Here is a 22,030-nt window from a genome sequence, read left to right as displayed (position 1 = left end):
TGATTCATTAACTCAGAAATCAAATTACCTTCTTTGGTGGACAAGACTGGTTGAAAATACAAACTTGCTATTCATGTTGGTTAATTAATATGTCATTCCAAGAAACTAGAAAACCGGTATTAAAGGAAATTCTTAAATCCAAAATGTGGATGTGTCTGTGTCCTTTGTCTTAAGTGTATTAAAATTACTTCATTAGGAAGAAGCTCATTTTGCAGCCTAGAATAATTTAAGGCGAGATTGCTGAATTCTTTTAGAAGGAAGTCACATTTTGTCCATAAAACTTAGGTCAGATTGGAAAGGATATTAGAGACTTTTTACTAATGCTAATAAAAGACAATTTACTACCACTACCACCATTACCACCACTGCTACTACTACAAATACTACTACTACTACTACTACTACTACTACTACTACTACTACTACTACTACTACTACTGCTACTGCTACTACTACTACTGCTACAAATACTACTACTACTACAAATACTACATTACTACTATAGATACTACACTACTACTACTACTACTATCGCTACTACTACTACTGCTACAGATACTACTACTACTACAAATACTACTACTACTATTGCTACTACTACTATTGCTGCTACAAATACTACTACTACAAATACTACACTACTACTACAGATACTACACTACTACTACTACTATCGCTACTACTACTACTGCTACAAATACTACTAATACTAGTACTACTATAGCTACTGCTACTGCTACTACTACTACTACTACTGCTACAAATACTACTACTACAAATACTACACTATTACTACAGATGCTACACTACTACTACTATTGCTACTACTACTACTGCTACAAATACTACTTCTACTACAAATACTACACTACTACTATTACTACAAATACTACTACAACAGCCGCCACTGCCACCACCACAACAACATACTAATACTATTACCACTACTACTACTAGCTAACATTTATTTAGCCCTTATATATTGTATGTATTGCTATGTATTCAGGCATTGTGCTAAAACTCTTACAATTATGATTTCATTCAATCATTACAACAGCCAACAGAGGTAGATGATATCTTTATCCCTGTTTCACTGATGAAGAAACTAAAGCAAAGCAAAGTGGACTGATTTGCCAAGGGTCACACAACTAGTAAGTGACTGAGACGGAATCTGGATCTTCCTGACTTCAAACCCAGTATTGAAAAGCTGGTAAGTATCAAAAGCAGAGTTCATAGCTGTTTATATTCTTAAGATCTCTTGGACAAACATGACAAACCCCACTTTAAATGACAGTTTTGTTATTGTTTTATTAAAATAAAAATACATGGGATTACAAAAGAAATCAATTATATGGAAATATGATTATCACAATATTTTTAGGAAAGTCATGGACCCTAGATTGGACCTTGATCCAGAGGGAGTCTATTGAATGCCCTTGAGAGCAAGTCACATGAAAATTTGATTGAGAAGTATGGATCTCTACAATGGAGAAAAAAAAGATTTAGGTGAGGCAAAATATTATTTTCAAAGTAAATAAAGAGCTACCAAGTTGAAGAAAAAAATGTATTTGTCCTGATTGGACTCAGAGGGCAAAACTTGGGGAAATAGATGGAACATGAAGAGAAACAGTGTCCCATCAACATTCCCTGTGCACAAAAGGATTTCTAAACTATCTAAAAGGGAAATAAGTTATCCAGAAAGGCAGTTGAACAGTCAATAAACAAGCACTGACCGATCAAGCATTTACTATGTGCCAGGCACTATGTTAAGCATTAGCAGGGTTCAAAGAAGGGCAAAAATATATACTCCTCTTCAAGAAGCTCATAATAGGTAAGAAGACAAGCAGACATTTGTCACATGTATGTATGGGTTTGAATTAGGTATTTACATGTATGCGTGCCTGTTTAAATACATGTATGTCACATACACATGCATGGGTGTGTATATACACATATGTATATCTGTGTGTGCACAGATACATATATACATGTAATACAAACACCTAACTGTTCTTTCTGTTCTCTCCAAACTTTCCTCCATCTGACAGCCATATGGATATTCTTAAAGTAAGTTTTGATCATGTCACTCTCGCACTCACAAAGTTCCAAAGGTGCCTGAAGAATAAAATAGAAACTCCTTTGTTTGACATTTAGAGTTGTGTGGTTCAATGGAGAATGTCCCAGAATTTAAGTTAGGAAGATCTGAGTTCAATTTTAGCTGAGATATTTACTAGCTAGATCTTTTTCAGTTATTGAAATTTGGATTAGTTCCATTGTGTTGCTGTTTCAATTACAAATGAATCATATATGTTGAAAAAATTGCTGTTTAAAAAACCATTTTGATAATGTTCTTGTTATATATTATGGGATCAAAGGGTATAGTTGGTTATATAATTTTTGCAATGCACTTCCAGATGAGCAGCTAGTGACTAGAATACTGGGCCTGGAGTCAGAAAGGCTAGATATTAACTGTGTGACTCTCAGGAAGTCACTTCACTCCATCTGCCTCAGTTTCCTCATCTGTAAAATGAGCTGGAGAAGAAAATGACAAACCATTCCAGGAGCTTTGCCAAGAAAACCCCAAATGATGTACCAAAGAGTTAGACATGACATGACTGAATAATAACAATAATTTCCAGATGGTGCTACAAAAATATTCTATCCACAATGTATTTGAAATTCTGCCCATAATACTTAAAGCACAAAAATGAACTTTAACAGATACTTAACTCATAAGTCAATAATCTATCACAGAGCTTAAGCTCTCCCCGTGGATAAAGAGAACTTTATGAGACAACCAAATAAATATTTTGCTTTCATCTTGGATCTGTTCTGTCTAAACACCTAACAAGGTCCATATCTTCTAGCATATGACCAGCCAGTCATAACCCCTCATTCTCTTCAAAGTGATAGATGAATGTGTTGGTCGCCATCTTCTCTTCCAAGAAGTAGTATGTAAGAAAACACTTCTTAATATATGTCTTACACCAATGCAGAAACTCAAGGGAGAGCTAAGGCCCAAGCCTTTCTTCAGCTCCTGTAGCATTTTAGGGGCCACTAACTTCTGATTCCTAACCCTATCTTATATAGACTCCTAGTCCCAGGGGCCAAAGAATTAATCAGAAGATTCTTTTCCAGAAGTTCCTTAGCACACGATCAGGGTATATGCCTTCACAAAAAGGGTCTAATATTCATGTTCTACTTCAGCTATTACCCCTGTTACATGTATGACTTCATGAGGTAGGTGGTATAAATATTTCCACTTTATGGATGAAAAAAACTAAGATTGAGAACTAGAGCAGATCCTCAGTGGTGGAGGGAATGTTCATAAATGAGATGATGACTCTATAGTATGTAATTGAAACTATCCTCTCATTCTCAACAATTTCTTCTATTTTTTCAATAAATAATGTTTTGTCTCTTCTCCACACTTGAGGTAAGTATATCATCCTCTTCTCTTTCAACTTTCTAACGATTCTTTTTTATGTTTTAAATGTATGATCCAGCTGGAATTTGCTGTTATATGTCATAAGGTAAAGTTCTATATTTTTTTGTTACATTGTTACCAAGTTATCCCGATGAGCTTTATTAAATGATTTCAATTCCCCAGTTTTTATCTTAGTAGATTTATTAAAGACAAATATTTGTTTGATTCTTTACTGATTCTTTCTCCTATTCCATTAATGATTTAATTTTTTTTGTCTGGTAAACCTTTTATATTTTAAAATCTAGGATACCAAGTTAAGCAGGTTTTTTTATTTTCATAAACACCACCTAAGATTATTTTTCATTTATTAATGTAAATGTTATAATTTTATTTAGTTCTATAAAAAATCCACAGGAATTTTGATTATTGAAACTCACAAAAACCATTTACTGAAATAGATGACTTACAATTTGAACAATGGAGGGAATTTCATTGATGCAGATCCTCAGGTTGATGATACTTGTCCATACTTTCTCATCTCATGAAACATGTGGGATGTCTCCCACTTTTAGTAGATATATTGAACATGACTTCCTTAAATATATCTGATTCTCTTGCTGCTATCTCTATTCTATTTCGTTGGACTATTTCCAAGGACCCTTATCTCCTGTCTCTTTTTAGTGTATGTGCCAATGTCTCTCTGATGACATCTTTCATGTCATTTTATTTTCTGTATATCTCTTGTTTGGAAATGTATGGTATCCTACTTATCCTACAACTCAACATTTATATCTCCATTGTCCTTGAAGGAATTTTAATTCTCTGGAGACTGTGAAATTCCATAACTCACAGCCCTGCAATATGACCAGAAGAGTATTGATGTTAAAAATATGGTCCTTTGTTTTAGGTAGAAGGTTAAGATAATTTAAAACACTTAACAATCCAAACAATAAGCACACATTTCTTTATATATTTCATTCAATGGTGTAACTATAAAAATGTGGTTGTATAATTCTATCTGATCTGCTATAGACTATTGTTTACCAAAAATATCCTTTTGCTTCTCTCCTAATCTAAAACCGTGTGTAGATTATTCTCTTCAAAATTTTGTAGAGATGGGTAAAAGACATATTGGTCCACAGAGATTGATATCTTCTCAGTCCTTCCCCATCCAGACTTTTTGTTCTTTATAATGCCCATAATTTCCCCAAACATTTGGCATTCTTCGTTTTTCTCATATATCTTGAGAATCAATCCCCTAATACATTCAAAATTATATCATCTAATCATTATGACATGAATTCAACCCCATTTGGAAATGGTGATAGTATATAACAATTTCTGGGGTTTTTTATCCATTTTTTAAATCCATTCTTTTATCTATTTCCCATTTTCAGTTTCAATGAATAGCTTAAATAGGTCAGATTGGAATTGGCTGACTTGTGACGGCTAATTCATTTTTATTTTCTTTCTCCAATTTGATATTTATTCTGGTCCTTGCTCTAACAAGTTGCTATTCTGACTATACATAAACAACTGCTTCACAAATGAATAAAAATCCATCATTTCATATCTGTTAAAATATAATCCATTTCTTCTTTTTAGAATAGTATTGTGCCCAGCACTTACTATCTTTTTAAAGAAAGTATCTTGACATAGAGACACAAAGCTTCTATGTAACTGTTTTAAAATTTTGGTCTCTTTTGTGTCTCATTTCTGAATTATGCTATCCAAAATATTTTTGTTGCCTTCACCTATGTTCACCTTTTTCATTAAAGTTACTGAAAATTACAGCATATTATAATTTATATTGACATGTAAGCTTCAATTAAGGGAGAAGATAATAATTTTTCAAATAAGAAATCTGGAGAAGAGAAAACTTAAGGGAGGTGATAAAGACCTGATATCAAACCCATCCTTAGATATTTAGTAGCTATGTGACTTACAAGTCACTTGAACTTCATGTGCCTCCATTTCCTCAACTGTAAAATGGGGAATAATAATAGCATCTATCTCCCAGGGTTGCAGTGAAAATCAAATTGTTGTGAGATAAAATCTGTAAAGCCAATGCCTGGCATGAAGTAGGCACCTGATAAAATACTTGTTACCTTCCCTTCTCCTCCCCCTCCTCATAAGTTGAAGAGAGGATTAACTAGTAACTATAATTAGCTCCGAGGGACAGAACTGAGTATGGAGCATGAGCTCTCTAGTCCTCATCTTTCCTTCAGTGCCTAGATGGTCAGTTGATTTTCTTATTTATAATAACATTTCTTACCATGTTTGGGGATTCATCTACTGTCTCTGCATTTATCAGCCTTTCCACTGTCTTCCTCTTGAATCACTGGCTGGGATTATTCATATTAGTTCAAGGTTGCTTCATGAAATATCATCAAAAGAGAACCCAATTTGATTACCTACATCAAAAAAGAAGATTCGGAATGGTACAGCATTTAGGAATTTATACGCGCGCACACACACACACACACATTTATGTGTGTGTGTATAAATATGTAAATATATATATATATATATATTGCAAATAAGCATCCATTTCATTTAAGCTACTTAATTTGTTATCATATATCACTACATTAACCATACAATGATGATATAGAGTCTACAATAATCCACCAACAGTAGGAGCAGATTCATTTAATCATATCTTATTACAAGGTACTATTACTTAGGAGATAATTTTTTTCTAATTCTAATATTCTATGAATTTCTCTTAATTTTAATTCAAGTTTTTTTTGTTTGTTTGTTTTTTCATTTTTGCTTTTACTGCCCATCCATCAAATCCCTCTGCTGTGGGCTTGCTACAACAAAGTATTTTCTATTTTCAAATAAACACAGGGATATGAAGACAGGCAAATTGTTTAAAATAGAAAATCACCTTTATTGAAATTTCTAGGGCTTGCTGTTTAACCAGCATTCACGGGAACAGCTATAACTCAAAGTGAGTTTCTTACTGAAAAAAATAAAAAATATATATAATTATTGATTCTTCTCTGCAGTGGTCCGAAGGGAGCTCATTAGCATAGACCATGGAGGTCTACCACCAGGCTGCTGCTGCTTCTCAGCTTAAAATTGCTGCTTGCCTAACCTTGGATCGCCTATGTTGATACAATCCAGATGCAACAGTACCTGATTCCCCCTCTGCAGCTCGTTAGGTGTTAACATTCATTTCTGCTGTCAAGCTTGGGTTTTGTTGGGCTAGATGCTCTGGTACTGGCATTCTTAAAAGACTTGTGGCAGCAATCTCTCCCCAGGGCTGTCCTAGCCTGAGGCTAGTCCTTTAGGCATTTGCCAGTTTGATAGAAGCTCTGGTAACATCTGGGCCACTGCATTTCTCAGGTTTGCTGAGACCGGGACCAGAGGGTGACTATTTGGACAAGAAATGACACTTTGTTCCTGTGTCTATCCTTTGCTTAATAAAAATTCCAATTTCAACCTTTAGCTAGTGTGTATTCCCAGCTAGTAAGCTGTTTGGTTCAGCTCTGGAAGGAAAATACTTTGTAAATCTCCAAGCTCTATATAAACATGAATTACTATCATCATCATCATCATCATCATCATTATTATTATTATTACTATTCCTAATACCTGATAGAACCCATTGATCTAGAAGGAGTCAGACTATTATGTTCCTTTGTTTGAAGGACTAATCAAACCATTTTTCATTTCTCAAATGAATGGTTTTGACATCATTATGTCTACATGCATATAAAATAGCATCTTGCAGATGGACATTTTACCAGTACTAGAATATATGAATTGGAAAACTATGTATTAGCAAGTCTTCTGCAGGGATGGATCTTCCTCTTGGTGGTGTGCTGACTCTGAATTCTTGAAGGTCATTCACTGGACTGATAACACTGGCAGCATCTCCACTGCATTTCCCTGAAAGGCTTTGACTATTACTCACCAACTAGGTGGAGAAGTGAATAGAGTCCTGGCATTGGAGTCGGGAGGATCTGAGTCCAAATCTGTATTCAGACACTTATAAGCTGTGTGACCCTGGGAAAGTTACTTCATCCTATCTGCCTCAGTTTCCTCATCTGTAAAATGAACTGAAGCTGGAGAAGGAAATGACTGCTCCAGTATTTTTGTCAAACACACACACACACACACACACACACACACACACACACACACACACACACAAATGGGATCAAGAAGAGTCCGACATGACTAAAAAATTAACTGAACAACAATTGTTCCAGCAGCTGGCTAATTTCTGCTTTCCAAAGGCCCCACCCTAATTTAGATCAGGGAAGATTTTTACCAGTGAGCTGGTTATTAATGAAATAACTTTTGGAAGCCCTGATTCAAGAATGTTAGGGCCAGTTAAATGTTAAGAAGCTCTCTAAGACTTTGTGATCTAAGGCTGACAAGATAAGACATATAGGCATTCTCTCCCTGACCCCTCCCCCCAATGCTCACCACACATCAGAATACTGAAGAGACTGGGATAAATGACATCTAAGACCCCATCTCCTCTAAATTCTGTGACAGTACATAAAGGGAAACTTTCTTAGCAGCCTATTCTCCTTTTCTCTTTTTTGTTGTAAAATCATCAATAAGCAAACATTTCGCCACAAAGAGAACAAGAATAGAGATTGTAGAAGAAGCTGAATTGTTGTGTATGGCTAGGTATGAGGTTTTTTTAGCCTCTTTCAGTGAGAAAGGTGATGCTGTCTCTTTAACTTCATTCCTTAGCACACAATATTCTAAGCATTATATTCACATATGAAACTGAACAAGGTAACAAAATCGCTCTGTTTGTGTTCCCTTCTGCACATCTTTTTGATTTCTCCTATACTCAAGGAGATCAGAGATAGAGGAAAAGGACCTAAAGATTCAGTTATTTATGATTTCAAGGCTATTTCAAGATTATTTTATAACTTTTCATATAGCAGAGAATTGGAAATAAAGTAGTTACCCATCATTAAGAGGTTGGTTGGACCAGTTGTGGTGAGATGAACTTAAAGGAATGTGCTACTGGATCATAGGATGAATGCTGTAGCTTTAAATAGACTTGAATAAACTGATACAGAGATGAGCAGAACTAGGAGAATTATTCACTGGATGACTAAACTAAAAATGAGAAGAAAAACAAATTAAATTCTTCAGGACTCTGATTAAAGTCACCTATTTGCACAGAAAACCTAAATCCTCCTCTGATTTAAGCTGAAGAAACAAGAAAAGAGTTAAAAATAGAAGAGTTACAATGATACTGTTTAAGTGACTACAGAAGACCTAATGGGAATCCAATTTTCTCATGTAGATCCCAGGGACCCCATCCTGCTCAGTTCTGTTCTAGATGTTTTGTGTCCCTAATATTTTCTGCAACAGTTACCTTCAGAGTCTCCAGTAGACTTTTAAGATTAAAAATTTGGAGAGCAAACTCAGAAGTCTCATTTCCATTCATCCCAACTGTACATGTTTATCCTGAAAAATGATTCATGAAGGAAGTGGGTGTTTCCCCCCTAAATTTTTTTTGATATTATAATTAACTTTCCTTTTTAACTGTAGAGAACTGAGTTTACTGGATCTTTATTCAATTCTAACATCAGGATGGAAATTTCAGTGTCAATAACATTCCTTTTGTTTATTCTTTACAAATGAATTTTGTACTTTTGAAAAGTTTCAGAAGCTGAGACATCAAAATCCTTCCTCTGCCCAAAGGATAAGGATGGCTGGAAAGAATTATGTTTACTCCTGATGTACCAATTTTTCACTAGAGACATTATCTGTTCTGGAAAGATAGAAGTTTGGACATTAAAATTGAAAGTTTCCATTATATTGCAAGCAATTCTGATATCAATAATGAAACCTTAATATGGCTAGCCCCTCAGCCCTAAGCATGCTCCAAAGAGATGAGGCACTTATCACTTGGAAAAATTGAGAGCTAGTTGTATGTTTGCACTGTGGGGAGAGGGGCCTCTGAAATATGATTTACTACTAACTAAAAAAAAAGAATCAAAGAAAACGCTTTTCTCCCACGGGTCTCCCACAAGACAGGCGATACTACCATCAGTAATTCATTCTTTTTACTTAAAATATTGTTGGTTCTGGTATCTGACCTCTCCCAAGGGAAGCTGACGCCTAGAGGTCAGCAGAGGTCCCTGTGATCCCAAGAGACAGAAGCACTTTTACAGCAGAGTAGAGGGCAGCAGGGAACTTCAAGGTAGAAATTCTTGAAAGGGAGCTATTAACTTTGTATGGAGGTGAGATATGGTGGGGTTTGGAAAGATAAGTAAGAGGCTAGAGCACACATTTTATCCTGAGAATGAAATTCTACCCTTAAAAGGAAAAAGTCATTCTCTTCTATCTTTCTGTAGTCTGTTGATCACATTCTCCCGGATATTAGACTTTCTTCTCTAGGTATTCTGGCCATTCCTCTTCCCCCTTCTCTTTACCTGATTGTTGCTTCTGTCCCCTTTGCTGGATCCAGCTCCAGAACATGTCCTCCAACAGAGGATATCCTTTAGGGTTCTGTCCTACATCTCCTTTCTTCTGCTGTGCTACTTTACTAGGTGATCTCAACTCCCAAGAATTTAATTATCATGATGATTCTCAAATCTACCTTTCCTGCCCCAGTTTCTTGGCTAATCTCTAGTCTTTCATCTTCAATTGCCTTTCAGACATCTTGAACTGGATGTCCAATAGATATCTCAAACTTGTTATATCTAAAACACAACTCATTACCTTCTCCTCTCTAAATCTTCCCATATTACTTAGCTTCCCTATTACTACAGAGTGCTTCCCTAGCAGCTTCCCTATTGCTATAGAGGGCATGCCATCTTTCCAGTGTTTAGGTTCCCCATCTAGAAGTCATAGTGTACTCCTCACTGACTCTTACCGTCCATATCCAAGTTGTGGTAAGACCAGTTGATTTTAGCTTTGCAACATCTCTTGAATATGTTCCCTTCTGTCCCATGATATTATCACCCCTCTGGAGCAGAGCCCCAGGTCTCTCCAGTCTCATTTCTATCCATTCTCCATTAGAATGGAGATAGATTTTCCTAGAGCTCAGGTCAGATCCTTCACCCCCAATAAACTTCAGTGGCTTTTTGACTGCAGGGGCAAATACAAAATGCTCTGTTTAGCATTCAAAGCCCTTAAAAAACCCAGACCTTTCCTGTCTTCTTAGACCTTACTCCCCTTCTATACCCTGATCTAGTGACACTACCTCCTGGCTCTTTCATGAACAAGATTTCTCTTGGCTTTGGACATTTTCTTTAGCTGTACTTGTGCCTGCAGTCTCCTTCCTCTCTTCCAACTACTGACCTCCCTGGCTTCCTAAAGTCCAATTAAATTCACTTTCTACAGCAAGCATTCCCTAAGTTAGAGTCTTCCCTCAGTTTAATATGTCTTGTTTATCCCATATATAGCTTGCTTTGCATTTACTTGCATGCATTTTGTCTCTCCTATTATATTATAAGTTCCTTCTCTTTTTGTATCCCCAGAGTTTAACAGAGTATCTAGCACATAGTAGGTACTTAATAAATGTTGATTGATTGAGTGCTACAGGTAGCAACTAAGATTGGGATCATATTGTTGGATTAGAAAAGCAAGCTATGTAGTAAATCATTATAAAAATGGAAAAACTGGTTTCAAATCATTTATTAGTCAAAATGACCTTAGGCTAAATGGAAAAAGTCTTTGTAACCCATTGAAGTTGATTAGTTGTTGTCCTTTGTACTGGAAGAAGACCAGAATAACATTACTATGTTAGAGTCGAGTTACAGTGTGTCCAACTGTGGCTGATCAGACCAATACAGAATGTGCTGTCACAGGTCAGATACAAATAGTCTTCCAACATAGACATTTCATCTTTCTTCAATTCTGCTTTGTTCACAGAGCACAGCACCTTCTCTGATGAGGGTCTTGTGCCAGGGTCTCCATTGTCATACAATCAGTTCTAAAGTTCTTAAGAGATAATGAGTGTCCTTGTATCATTTTTTCTGACCACCTTGTGAGCGCTTGTCCTGTGTGAGTTCTCCACGAAATATATACATGTGTGTGTGTGTGTATGTTGGCCAACATACATTTATCATTCAAACAATACGGCCAGCCCAATGGAGTTGTGCTCTCTGCAATAGAGTTAGAATTCTTGGCAGTTTAGTTCAAGAAAGGACCTGAGTCTGGTATCTTGTCCCAGGTGATCTTCAGGATCTTTCTGACACAATAAATGGAAGAGATTCAGTTTCCTGGCATTGAAGTGAAATCATGCTAGACAAGAGGTCTACTTCAGCTGTCTGAAGGGTTTTCTTATGTCTTCCCAGTCCTACCGAGAACTGTCTAGAGTGATGAGAAATTGCAGAAATTGGAGCATGTGGTTTTCTAGCACACCTTTGAAGAGTGAAGAAGATTGAACTGTGGCAGATACTAAGCAAGGTCAATGGCTCCACAAGCATCTCAGAATGGAAGAGCCAAACTAGGTTAAGTCCCAGTGATGCTAGAATGAGGAAGAATTACAGGAACTGGAATACGTGGTTTTTCCTGGAAGTCTGAGCTATGGCAGAGAAGAGAGACACTGAACAGGGTCAGTGACTCCACAAGCATCTGAGGGCGAAAGACCTAGGCTAAGTTAAGAAAAGGAAGGCTTCCCCCCCCAACTTTCTTTGTGTGCCTCTCTATCCAAACCCACTGTAATATAATTGACTGTTTTGGTATTCTGATGTTTCCAGTAAACTGAATCTTTCCTAAACCACAAAGAGACCAGGGGTTAAGTAGAGATAGATATAAATGTAAAGTTAGCCAGGAAGCTGAATCTTTGTCTAAATGTTAGGAATTTTTCTGACTGGTGTTTTAAATGATTGTGACTGGACTCATAACTAACTGTGTCTTCAACAGATTCCCTAAAGATGGAACCATGTGGATCTTATGGGCCATGGTATTGCCCTCCATTATAAATAAGCAAAATACAAAAATATGTCAGCTACTTTTCTGTTATTATGTCATTTCTAAGAAGCTAAGACGCTGATGTTGAGAAAGTTTAAAGGCAAAAGGAGAAGAAGTTGGCAGAGGATGAGATGGATAGATTGTGAAGACAAAAAGTACGAGCTTGGGCAGACTTCGAGAAGTAGTGGAGGATAGAATGGCCTCATGTGCTATGGTCTATGGGGCTTGACTGAGAATAACTGAATGACACTAGAGAGCTAGGATCAATAGAGAAGATCCTAGAGACACAGAGCTCAAGGCCCCTGAACAATAGCTGCCTTGTAAGGAGAAATGGGAGGGTTGAGTCATATATCCAGTTGGGGAATGCTAGTCAGCAATTAGCTCTCAATTCAACTTGCAAGGACACCCTTGCTAGTTCATATCTAGGTGAGCCAAGTACCCATAGAAGTACTAGCACATTCTAAAAGAGAAATATTTCCAAAGGGGATAATGCAGTTATCCATTATCAGTCTGTGACATTTATTCAGTCATTAACATCTTCATAAGGATTAAGATATCAAAAAGCAGGATCTTGTGATAGAAGGGGATGGAGGACAGGCAAATGCAATCATAGAGAGGGGAAAGGAATAGATCCAGATAATGGGATAGGGATAGAAAAGGCTTATCTGTTTCCATGGAAGTGGGAACATTATAGATGTCGAACTGTGTCTTTGAGGATAGAGTACTGTACTTAAAGCCATATATGAGTTTGTGTGTGTGTGTGTGTGTGTGTGTGTGTGTGTGTGTGTATAGGTATGTTTATGTGTCTATAGATATGTAGGTAGATATATATATGTGTGTGTACATGTATGTGTATAGTATATATGTGTGTATATACATGTATGTGTATAGTATATATGTGTGTGTATACATGTATGTGTATAGTATATATACTATAGCTCAACTATAACTCTTGTACCAAGATAGCTCAACTATAGCTCTTATTCCAAGAGTCATTATTGGGAAGACTTAGTGGCCAGAAGTGGGTAGGTAATATCTCAAATTCTCCAAGTTTCTGTGAATTTTAACCAGGGGTATTCTGATAACTCTAAGATTACAAATTACAGATGAATTGTCAATCCACATCTGTGGAGATAGTTTCCATACCAGGAGTTTCTCCTATTAAAGAAATCATCAGTCTGGACTATCCCCATCCTTACTGCCCAAACCAAACCCTCAATAAATTACCAAAAACCGCAATAATGATAACTACGGTAACAAATACCACTACAGCTAGGATTTATAAAATATTTTAAGGATTATAAATATTGTTGTATTTTATTCTCACAAGTCAGTGCTATTATTATTTCTAGTTTGAAGATGAGGAAATTGAGGCAGACAGGTGAGTGACTTGTCCAAGGGCACAGTGTTAGAATGAAGGTCTAAATTCAGGTCCATTGTTGTAGCCACTATACCTAGATGTCAAATAATAAATCCTAACTTTAGACACTAAGCTTTGTGATCAAAGGCAAGCATGTTGCTTAATGGCTCCAAATCTCAATTTCTCCAATTGTAAAATTGGTATAATAATAAATATAATATAAATAAATATAAATATAATACCTATTATCTATGGTTTTGTGGAGGCTTTGATGAGATAATATAAGTCAGGCACTTTTTTTGTTAGTATTGTTAATAATAAGATGTTCATCAAATTTTTAAATCTTCAAGTCTACTGAATCTCTCCACAATGCAACTTAGTCAAAGCAACTTGAAATAGAAGATTCTGCTTCCAAAGGTGTCTCAGAACTCAAGATCTCATCAGAACTTATCCCCAGATTCAGATTCTAAGGCTTGATACTTTCTACTTTGTTTTACTTGGAATAGGCCAAACCCATCTTTAAGTAAATAAAGGCAAACCAACCAGTTTACAGGGGAGTTTCAGAAAGAAATGACAACATTGATGATTTCACTTTCTCCCCTCCCTTAGCCTTCCACTTTCACTGCTAATGAGAAGTGAATTTTTTGTTAAAGGAAATAGCCAGAGGGTAGAAGGAAGAGGGAGGTGGGCAATCCGGATAATTAACAGACAAGATGATCTGAGTAACAGAGTGCAATACGGAATAGATAACTTTTCCCTCCCCCCCCCCAAATTCTTGATGATCCTGGGCTCCATGGGAAATACAAAGTATTCAATTACCCAAAGCTTTAAATGCCAAATGGAGACTTCTAGGAATATTGCATTTTTATGTATGGTCTTAAGGAAACTTTTTCATAGTTATAGCCATTAATATTTAGATTAATGGAAGATTTGATTGGCTTCACTTGCCTGCTGTTTTTTTCTAGAATATTTTAATGAGAGCCCAAGATTTATATTCTACCAGAATTCACTAGCAGAGAGATGGCTACTTCAGGGAAAACATCCATCTCGCTGACTGATGCTGGCAGATTCTTTGTTGATGTGTAGGTGGACACAACACAGCTGCCTCTGACTTTGAAAATAGAACTAGCATCAGGATGTAGTTCATGGGAGGGGAATTTAGAGTCAGCTTGAATCTCATTTCTGCCATTTAATACCAATGTGACCTAGGAGAAGTCACTTAACCCCTTCCTGCCATGGTTTCTTCATCTTCAAAAAAGAGGGAATTGGACTATCTGGTCCCTAAGGTTCCTTCCAGCCACAAATCATTGAATTCTCTTTGCCTTCTATGATCTATGTGCTACTTGCTCCAAGTGGTCTCATCATGTAGAGCTAAGAGGAATCATTTAATTCATTTCAATCCCTTTGTCTTATACATAAAGAAATTGGTTCCCATATTCCTCAGTTGATAAATGGTCAAAGGATATGAACAGACAATTTTCATGTGAAGGAATTAAAGCCATTTCTAATCATATGAAAGAAATTCATTAAATCACTATTGATTAGAGAAATGCCCATTTAAGACCACTTCCCACCTCTCAGATTGGCTAAGATGACAGAAAAAATAAAGATAAATGTTGGAGAGGATGTGGGAAAACTGGGACAGTAATGCATTTTTGGTGGAGTTGGGAAATGATCCAATCATTCTGGAGAGCAATTTGGAAGTAAGCCCAAGAGGCTATAAAACTGCATATCTTTTGATCCATTAATGTCACTACTGGATCTGCATCCCAAAGAGATCATAAAAGAGGGGAAAGGATCCACATCTGCAAAAATGTTTATAGCAGTCCTTTTTGTAGTGGCAGAGAACAAGAAACTGAATGGATGCCCATCAGTTGGGAAATGGCTGAATAAGTTATGGTATATAAAATGTAGTGGAATAGTATTGTTCTATAAGAAAGGATGAAGAAGTTGATTTCACAAAAGCCTGGAGAGACTTACAGAATCAGGAGAACACTGTACAAAGTAACAGCAAGATCATGTGATGATCAACTTAGCTCTTTTCATTAATATAGTCATCCAAAACAATTCCAATAGATTTGGGATGGAAAGTGCTATTTGCATCCAGAGGGAGAACTATGGAGACTGAATATGGATCTGAGCATGGTATCTCCACTTTTCTTTGTTTGCTTTTTCTTTCTCATGATTTTTACCTTTTGGTCTGATTTTTCTTGCACAACATGACAAATAAGGAAATATGTTTTTTAAAATTGTACATTAAAAAAAAAAAAAGAAAGAAAGAAATTGACACCCAGAGAAGCTAAATGATTTGCCCAACATCTCACAGGAGTAAGAGATGTCACTGGGATTTAAACCTGGGGTTTCTGATTTCAGATCCAGATTCTACTATAGTATTTTGTCTATCATATCACACAGGATTCACTTACCAAAATTTCTGGAAAATTAGCAGGAGGTAATGAAGCCAAGAGCATGGATGGTGACTAGTTCATGAATGGAGAGCCTGGAATGAAGAGTTCAAACTGCTAGAGAAATATGTGCTAACATATATATGAAAACAATGAATGACAAGAATAATATTTAATGCAGTAGAATGTAAATTCTTTTAAGTGCTCTATCCACTGTCCTTCTCATTTTTGGCTTTGTATTCCTACTGCCCTACACAGTGACTGGCACAAAATTGGAGTTTAATAAATATTAGGGAATGGAATGGAGAAAATAGAGGAGACTTCAGCCTGAGTTATAGATAACTACCAAAGGTGTTAAGTCAGAAATGTCCAAACCCCCTCCCCTTATGCTATAAATAGTGGTGCACAGAAGAAGCTCATCTCTCATTTCTATATTTCCTTTACTCTTATCAATCAATAAATTAATCAATATCCCAATAATAATTAAGCATCTATTAGATGGCTAGTTTGGTCCTAACCATTGGCACAAAAGAGAAGTTTAAGACATGGATCTTTCCAGAGTTGAGACTAGGAATCCTTTCACTTGAGGCAAGTATAATTAGAGAAGGTATATTGGGGGGGGGGGGAGATTGAAGGGGAGGTAGATGCAGTTCCACTGTGTACTGCCCATGTTTCCTCTGCAGTTAAAGGGAAAGGCAACCCTGAGGAGAAGGGCATCATGGTCATGCAAAGCCAGGAGTGGAGCCAAGCAAGAAAGTGGGATTGAACAAACTGGCACAGGGATAGTGATCTCTGGACCACCCTGAAAAAACCAAAAGGCCATGTTGGGGAGAATTATGCTTCCCTTGATTTTGGCCCCTCAGTCATGACACTCGATTTACTGTTCTGGTCTTTTCCCTTAAGTCCTTGTGACCCATTTGAGGAGATAAGAGACAGTAGATTGGACTTGAAATTAAGTTTTCAGCCTCATTAGGAAGCATCTCGAATCTTTTGTGCATTAGTTTTATGTTTTCAAGGTTGGAAGAGTTATTTGTTATAAATCGATCATTTTAAAAGAAAGCTTCAAAATATGTTGGCTTGGACAATACCTTGTAGTATAAATATTTTGATTACAGATGAAATTGGTTCTGATTTGTAATTTTCTAGTTTCTAGTCATGCTTTTTCAGGCAGGTGATTCTCATTGTCCATAGTTCCAATTATTGTTAAGATCTAATTCTCTGACAAACAAGTTTCATCCCTTGTAAGATCATTATCTTTTACATATGTATGTCTCTTCTCTAGGCAGTGTGGTGAAGTGGAAAGATTACTAGATTGAAAGTTAGGAGTGAAGAAGAGCTCAAGTTAGTTCTAGTTCTCCACTTGATTAACTTGGATCAACTCACTTTGCCTCTGTGAACCCAAATTTAGGCTTTAAGTAGTAAAAAAAAAAAAAAACCTTCCAAACAATCAGAGCTTCACAAAAGATGAATGGGTTGCTTTAAGTTCCCCTCACTTGAGATCTTTAAGTACAAGCAGATGACACTTACTAGTTATATTATAGAGTGATCCCTTTGCAGGTATGGACTGGATTATTAAGATCCCTCCTGGTCAGGACAGAACTAGAGCCAGCTGTATATTGGGAAGACTTTTTCCCCCTAGAGAAAGATGGGTATTTTTAACATTTATCTGCTTCCAAATAGGAAACTTTGTATTTTTGCTCAAATAAGAAAGTTGTCTTAGATGAGTTGAAGGTCTTTCTTTTTTTCCTTTTCTTCCCCATTAGAGGCAATTGGGGTTAATTAACTTGCCCCAAATCACACAGCTAGTAAATATTATCATCATCATCATCATCATCATCATCATCATCATCATCATCATCATCAATCATCATTATCTATCCTGGACTCCATCCAAAAGGTTTGACCAGCTGAATTATTACAGGACCTTATTAAAAGATGGATGTCTCCAATCCATTTAGTAGTTGGGGAAACTGAGGCAGACAGAGTTAACTTCCTCAGGTCACACAGCTAATAAATGTCTGAGCCCAGATTTGAACTGACTCCAAGCCTAGCACTTTACCCACTGTGCCAGCCAGCAGAAAGAAAAGAGGGCCAGAGAATTTAAACTCCTTTGCTAAGATTATGCAATCCCAAATAGACTTTACTTTTGACATTTTATGCAAATGTAGTTCTACCTTAAAGCCTGGTCAGCCCAATAATCTAACAAACAAGAGGGGCTTAATAAATATTTTCTGAATCAGTGGTAGAGACTATTTTAGAACCAGATCTCCTGACTAATCTGGAGAAGCTTTAGTAGCAGCCTCTGCCTTCTGTCAAGAATAGTAATTTGCCTATAGGATGCTGTCTGCTCAGGTAACCTTCTGTTATCCATGTAGAGTTTTTTTCTTTGGTGGATTAGTTATGATAGGCCTTTAATTCTGAATCAACATCCCCCAAAATAGGAGCCTCCTGAATGAGTATTCCTTCCTCTCTTCTATGCACCTTCCCTCTGAATATTGTCAGGAAACATTAAATAATATTTTCCTAAGTAAACACAATGAAGGAAGGAAGTAAGGAGTATGCTACTCTTAAATAATCAAATGATCGATTTCAATGCCAAATTTAAACTTAAAAATCCTCTGTGTTTGTGTGTGTAAGAGAGAGAGAGAGAGAGAGAGAGAGAGAGAGAGAGAGAGAGAGAGAGAGAGAGAGAGAGAGAGAGAGAGAGAGAGAGAGAGAGAGAGAGAAAGAGAGAGAGAGACAGAGAGAGAGAGAGAGACAGAGACAGAGAGAGAGAGACAGAGAGAGAGAGACAGAGAGAGAGAGAGAGAAAGATAGAGAGAGGAGAAAAGAAGAAGAGGGAGAGGGAGAAGAGGAAGAGGGGAAAGAGAGGGAAAGGGAGAGGGAGAGGGAGAGAGATTCTCCATTAATCAATATCATTGGTCCCTTCCATTATCCCACATAATTAGCAGGTAATTAATAGTGCTATTTGTTGGGAATACTCTACATTATAAACTCATATGGGAAGACCTCATTAGTAAGCATCCTACATTTGACAAATAAAAGATCTTTTGAAGTTATCTGTCTGATCTTTATCTGGTTTCACAATAATATATGATGAGAATAATCAAACACTGCCTGCTATCTTTAGAATCCTAGAGATAGCTTTCTGATTCTAGCAAAATTCTGTACAGGGCTCTGAACATAGGAAGTATTTAAAAAATGTTTCTTAAACTCCATTGAATTTTACATTCTGTTTTCATGCTGATACATAGTATAGCAACAAGATTCTAGATCTTGATGACTCTTTATCATCAGCATCCAGTCCCCAACACCCACATTTCCCCTTGCCTTATTTTATAGGTGAGCCAACTGAAGCCCAGTGACATTCTGAATAAAGAAGCTGAGATTTGAACCCAGATTCTCTCACCCTGGATCCAGGGTTCTCCCCCCTCCCACTCTTGTGCACTGGCTTCTTTGCTTATACTGCTGGCTTATTTTACACGTGAATCCTCCACAAGAACAGCTGGCCTGCATCCTCTTTGGCGTTTGATTTGATATCCTTCACTGAACCTGCTGGTGAGCTTGAATGCTCTGCATATTAATGGAGACTTGCACCAGAAAGCCTTTTTTCTAATTTGTCCAGTGTAAGTGGGGAGTGAAGTGGAGAGGGAGCCTAACAGATAAACATAGCACTCACTATTCATTGAGAAAATGGACAAGGAGGAGTTCCCCATTGTAACCTGGTGAGCTCTGTTGTCTTGGGGAGCCCAGCTGTCCTGATGCTTCAAGGGCTGGTGAATGTGTGGGCGAACAGATCAATTTATTCTAAATTCTACTGCCAGTGTCAGTTAATATCCACTGGGGTGTACAAGGCGAGTTAACAATCTACAAGATGTGGGGGTACTCCTTTCTTTCTCTTTTTCTTCCTCCCTCCCTCCCTTTTTCTCCTTCCCTCACTTCCTCTTTTCTCTGTCTCTCTCTTTCTCTATGTCTCTGTCTCTGTCTCTGTGTTTCTGTGTCTCTGTCTCTGTGTCTCTGTCTCTGTCTCTGTCTCTCTCTGTGTCTCTCTGTCTCTGTCTCTCTCTCTCTCTCTCTCTCTCTCTCTCTCTCTCTCTCTCTCTCTCTCTCTCTCTCTCTCTCTCTCTCTCTCTCTCTCTCTCTCTCTCTCTCTCTCTCTCTCTTCCCCCTTTTGTTTCTCTTTCGGATTCATTGAGAAACACTGACAAAACTGCTAACATATGTTTCTGCTGCCAAAGCTTAGTCTTATCACAGTTTGAAACTGTAGAAAATCAATTACATGCTTTGAATTACTCTCTTTACTGACACAAAAGCATTTCTTCATTCTTCCAGGGGTAGCGAGCACTTCGCAACATCCACTACTAACAGGCTGTTAGGACTTTCTGCTAAATGAATGTATTACAAGGAAACTAAACAGAAGGCCGGTGGTATGCGAAAAATCCACTTTCTCTGTTGTGGCTGCAGCGGGGTTTGGTTGTTCCAACATCTGGACAACATTTGGGGTTGTCTCTCAAGGACACAGGCGTGCACCTCCGGTGAATTTCAACTTTCAACATCTCTCTGCCTCTAATCTATATTTAATGTTTCATGACTAGTAGTCAAAGAAGCTTCAACTAAATATCAGGTTGGAATGAAAATGATCCTTGGGAAAAACATTCCTTTTCAGCCTCGCACGCCAGCAAAGTGTCTGTGACAGAGATGCTCCCCAGAGACGTGTAGTCTATTCTCTAGCAGTAATAATAATTAAGACTTATGATTGCTGTGCCCACATAATCAAAGATCGCTTCATGAAATGGATTCCCGAAGGGCAGCAGCCTCTGTTCCTAACTGGATGTCAGTCACCGAGATCAGCCCCCCCAGGGATCTCGAGTCTTTGCTTTGCCCTTTCCATTATGGTATAGTTAGCATTGTATTTCTTCATATTCTTCTCGATGCAAATGAGGAGGTAATCATGTGTAAATCGTGCCCTCCAGAAGGCACATGTGGTGCAGGGGAGGGGGGTGGGGTGGATGCTTCTCCCCCCCCCACCCCCGAAACCTACCACGGGGATTTCTCACATGGAACATAATTACATCTCTACCATATGGGCTCATTTATATTCTATTACAGGTTAAGCTAATACGCCTCAGAAATAGGCTAAAAATACCTCAAAGTACTCTGAGCGCTGTCAAAACACTTGTCATTTCTGGCTTCTCCGTTTGATTGCTTGCGATCTGAGTTTTGTCTGGAGAGACCGGGCAGCCAGTGAAAGCGACATCGGCCTGCCGGTGACCGGTGTGGAAATACAGCTGGGGCTCCCGCGGACGCTCGCGAGCCTTGGCTTGGAGGGACGACCGAGGAGGCCCCGCAGGTGGGTGTTTTCAGTCTCCCGAGAGGCGGACAGCCTCGTCAATGACACGCGGCCCCTCCTCGCTTTGTTGGACGGGAGGGCTCCTGGCCTCGGAGAAACACCTGGACGGCGGACTGCCTTAGTTCCCTTACGGGTGCGAGGGCTCCGGGGGAGACACGCTTAAAAAATCTGGGAAGAGACATAACAGGAAGCAAGTCCCATTATTGGAGTCGTGACCTCAGCAGTGGCTTAGAAACAATGATGAAGGGCTGGGTGGCTGAAATGTGTCAATCGGCTGCCGTCCAGCCCTGGTGTGACTGTGGTGCACCGAGTTTTGGGTGATGGGATCCCCATTACTCCGGTTCAAATCACACCTACTAGTCATGAGAGCCTTGCAAGTTTCAGGCTCATCGATTCTCAATTTGAGAGCTAGAAGTGACTCTGGAGATCTAGCGATGTCCCACCTCCGCGTTCCACAGGAGGAAAACAATGTTTACAGAGGTTCAGGAACGGTGACATTGCACAGGCAGTAAAGAAAACATCCCTTATTTGAAGACAGGTCTTTTGTTTCAAATTTGGGGTTCCTTCCATACTATACC

The 22,030-nt window shown here is 37.9% G+C and overlaps 1 long non-coding RNA gene across 1 annotated transcript in view; it reads right to left on the bottom strand.

The window, feature by feature from the left end:
* The window catches only part of LOC141545234 (uncharacterized), a 31,424-nt gene extending 9,876 nt beyond the window's left edge, over positions 1–21,548 (bottom strand). The window contains exons 1-3 of the long non-coding RNA XR_012482931.1: positions 21,249–21,548; positions 16,124–16,197; positions 5,703–5,841 (exon numbers count right to left, since the gene is read on the bottom strand). This is a non-coding gene — a long non-coding RNA (uncharacterized LOC141545234). The remainder of the gene's footprint in view (positions 1–5,702; positions 5,842–16,123; positions 16,198–21,248) is intronic.
* Between the last annotated feature and the right edge of the window lie 482 nt (positions 21,549–22,030).

Source organism: Sminthopsis crassicaudata, chromosome 5 (assembly GCF_048593235.1).
Source record: "Sminthopsis crassicaudata isolate SCR6 chromosome 5, ASM4859323v1, whole genome shotgun sequence".
In the NCBI taxonomy this organism is placed as follows: domain Eukaryota; kingdom Metazoa; phylum Chordata; class Mammalia; order Dasyuromorphia; family Dasyuridae; genus Sminthopsis; species Sminthopsis crassicaudata.
Note: the sequence above shows the minus strand (reverse complement) of the source record. Positions and strands in the feature narration are given on the sequence as shown.